Source organism: Olea europaea, chromosome 18 (genome assembly GCF_002742605.1).
Source record: "Olea europaea var. sylvestris chromosome 18, O_europaea_v1, whole genome shotgun sequence".
In the NCBI taxonomy this organism is placed as follows: domain Eukaryota; kingdom Viridiplantae; phylum Streptophyta; class Magnoliopsida; order Lamiales; family Oleaceae; genus Olea; species Olea europaea.
The window spans coordinates 19,357,620-19,361,324 of NC_036254.1; the positions used below are offsets into that span (position 1 = coordinate 19,357,620).

Below are 3,705 nucleotides of genomic sequence, written 5' to 3' on the forward strand. Positions count from 1 at the left end.
CAATCACAACTCCTTATGATTAACAAATTACGAAGATTTGAATCTACGGACTCTATTATTTATTTAATTGTCTATTAATTAAATAATAGATCTACCATTTAATTGCATTAATTATATATAAAAGTATTTATATCCAAAGTTGATTGAACTTAGGGCATAATACTTACACTGTACACATGGATGCAAAATATATAGTGTGCCATCCAACTATCTACAAGTGATACAAAAGTGATATTAAAAAATGAACATGTATCCCAAAATAATGATTACATATAATGAGTCACACTAGCTAACTCGGTTGTATGGCTCTGACTCCAAAATTAAAGGCTCAACCCCAAAAGCTACTCAAAATCTCAACTGTTACCCGATAAGAAAAATCATGAAAAAATATATGAGTTGATAACCTAATGATCGGAGAATTTCAAAAATAATTCTATTTTCTCATTTATACATATTTATCAAATATCAAGTTCCATCATCATAGTGTAACATCACATAATCATGAAACATTCTCATAATACTGATAAATATCATCTTATAGTCATAATATAATCATGTGCTAACATAGTGACATAATCTCATGACATCACAATATACTGAAAAATCTCAACAAAAATATACCCTCTGACTAAAATGTATATAATCTGGTCATACGCATGTAGACTACCCTGCAAGCTAAGCATTTTCGACACAGACCGCAGGCCGCTTCCATGAAGAAAAGAGGATCTCAAAGACATCTAATAAACAATTCTAGAATACGACCAATGTCTTTCAATGTACTATATGTATACGGTCAAGCCTCTTCAATCCATAATCAAGAGCCCTCTGCATAGCATAGAACATGGTCAAAATCCCTCGGCGAGTTAGAAGAAATATGTGTCTTGCATTCCATTTCATATGTAATCACTTTACCATCTTTGTATTTCCAAAAATATCATAATACAATAACATTTCATAATAATCAAGGAGTTGAACAACTAATTCACATAATCGCACGTAACATAATGATATTATTAATTATCAATATCTGAAAATATTTAAAATTTTCCACTCACAAGCCTATATACATGACCATTAATTCGATTGATAAGCTATCTTCATCTCTTCGTTACAGCATGAAATATAATATAATGTCTAGATTAACAACTAATCATATTAAGTAACTTAATAATTAGGTTACTTATAATTAAATAGCCAACACTAAAGCTTAATCTTTTCACATTAATCAAATTCCCAAATTCTCCTGTTCAATTTACTGCAATTACCTTCATTTAATTTAAAAACATAGCTTATTATTAGTTCCAATCAGGTTGGTTTTACTTACCTTTCGAAATTGAAGAATTCAAGTTTAATAATATAAACCACTCTATTTGTATATTGTTATGCTATAAGACCTGGGTGGATGACCGCACACACACATGGAGAGCGGGTAGGGATGTCAAAAAGGCTGAACCGCTCGTCGGCTCATCGAAAGAGAGCTTGTGGGCAGCTCAAGCTCATAAAATCATGAGCCTGAGCAAGAGCCAAGCGGGCCTCGTCGGAAGGCGAGCCGAGCTTCAAGACGAGCCGCTCGTTGGCTCGTGAATATAGTGACCAAAACAGTCAATTTTCCAGTGACCGTTTGGTCACTGAAATTTTTTTTAGAATTTTTTTTTTCCCTTCTACTATAAATACCCCTTAACTCTCCTTTTTTTTTTTTTTTATTTCTTTTTATCAATTTTTTCCTCTCAATCACTACTTCTCATTTCTCAACTCTCTTTTATTATATCAATTATCAAGTTTTTACTATCTTGTGCTGCAAAATATACAACATCGATTCATTTTTTACAATTTATCCAGTTACAATTTCAATTCATCCAATTTTCAATTCTCACAATCTCACTACATTTATATTTTTGTAGTTATTATATTTGGATTTCATCATTGGTCTTTTGATTACCCGCAAGGGAACGAAATCCTGAACAAGTAATAAAGTAGTGTGTAGAGTGTCGAACCCACGAGAACTATGTGTTTGATCGAGTTAAAGCTAATAATTCCCTTAATCGAATAACAAGGTCGAGTTGTAACTAACACTATTAAATCTATCAATTAAATAGAAAGCAAAGTAAAAGTTTATCAAATTTGCGAGAAGTATTGTTAAGATGTGGAATCCTCCTTGCTACTCCATTTTAATTCGACAATTTAAATTGACAATTTGAAATCATGCTTGTTGGTTAATGTTCCTATGTTATTTAAAAGTCTCTCGATAGCAATTAAATCTAGTCCTACATGTGTGTTTCCTATATCTCTATGAAAAATACGAACGTGCAAAAAGGCATTAACGAGCTAGAACATCTTTAATAACCGTGTGAAGCATAGAGGTATATCTCTATCCTCTATCGAACCTCACAACGTTTATAATTACGAGCTAACGATCCTATTATCTCTCTCGATAACAATAAAATTCACAAACAATTCAATTATTGGCAAAGTAATTGAAAAACAAGTTAAACCATAATAAACACTCAAACAATTAAGCGAATTTAACGTCAATTTAATCTATTTGAACTAACAACTTCATAACAAGAGTTCATCACATCCTAGCACTAGAAAAATTAGCCACACATATTGTCGAAATTAAATAAATAAAGTTGGAACAACATCACCGAGTAACTGAAGGAACATGAATGATTTCCAAATTCCTTCCAAAGCCACCCCCTCAATCCACGTCGGTTCCAAATTAATTCATGTAATCAGCCGCCAATTTGTATATATTTTTCAGCGCTTTTCTTCTATGTTTTTCTCCAGCCAACTGCTGACTTTATTTGCAGCAACTAACTGAAATTTTTTACTCCAAAACAACTCGCCAAATCAGCCGAAATCGCTCTCAATTTCTGCCACTTTTCTCCACAAACTTCGGCTTTTTATCCTTCAATTTTTGTCCCCTCACCGTCCGTTTTCTATTGGCATTTATATATAATTTCAACAACAGCCTACTTTTTGTATTCCAATTCCCACCAACTCGGCTTTTGTTTTGTGCCTAATCTATATATATATATATATATATATATATATATATCAACTCCAAGAGGCTATTATCTATGTATATAAAATCAATTCCAGCCGCCTATATACGTGTACAATAATCAGTCCCCAAAATGGCTGCTAATGCTTGATTTTATAATCCTCACAACAACTTTAATGCTTTAACTTGTGCAAATTCCAGTCCCTTTTTTTCTCAAATTCAGCCGCCCAATTGTGCTGGTAATCCAATGTTTTGCCTTAGCCGGCTCTCTCTACGTGTATAATCTCCCTCAACTCTTTTTCATTTAGCCTCCCTTGTCCCCAGAAAACTGCTGTCTTCTATGTATATATATTCATGCTGGAAACCCTTTTGAATTTGGATCAAAACAAAGTCTACAAGTTAGGCCCATTGAATCCTTTATTTTCTTCAAGTCCTCACTTATTTTAAAATCATACAATTTAATCCTTGAGCCAATTTAGTCATCGTGCTTTGGAATTTGTCATTTCTTTGCCGATTTTTGCTTCCTTCCTTCGATTCCTTTTTATCCATAGAATTTACCTATTAAACATATAAAATAAAACAATTTAGGGTATAATTTGTCAAAAGAACTATCAAATATTATTATTTAAGAGTCCAAATAAGTGTATAAAATATAATTATCAATCATAAACAATCAAACAAATGGATCAACGCTCATTTGT

General features: G+C 32.3%; 1 long non-coding RNA gene across 1 annotated transcript; it reads right to left on the reverse strand.

The window, feature by feature from the left end:
• Window positions 1-419: 419 nt before the first annotated feature.
• LOC111367684 lies at window positions 420-2,944 on the reverse strand. Its single transcript, XR_002697878.1, has 2 exons — window positions 2,641-2,944; window positions 420-825 (listed from the first exon to the last, which is right to left on the reverse strand). It is a non-coding gene; the product is annotated as an uncharacterized LOC111367684 (long non-coding RNA).
• Between the last annotated feature and the right edge of the window lie 761 nt (window positions 2,945-3,705).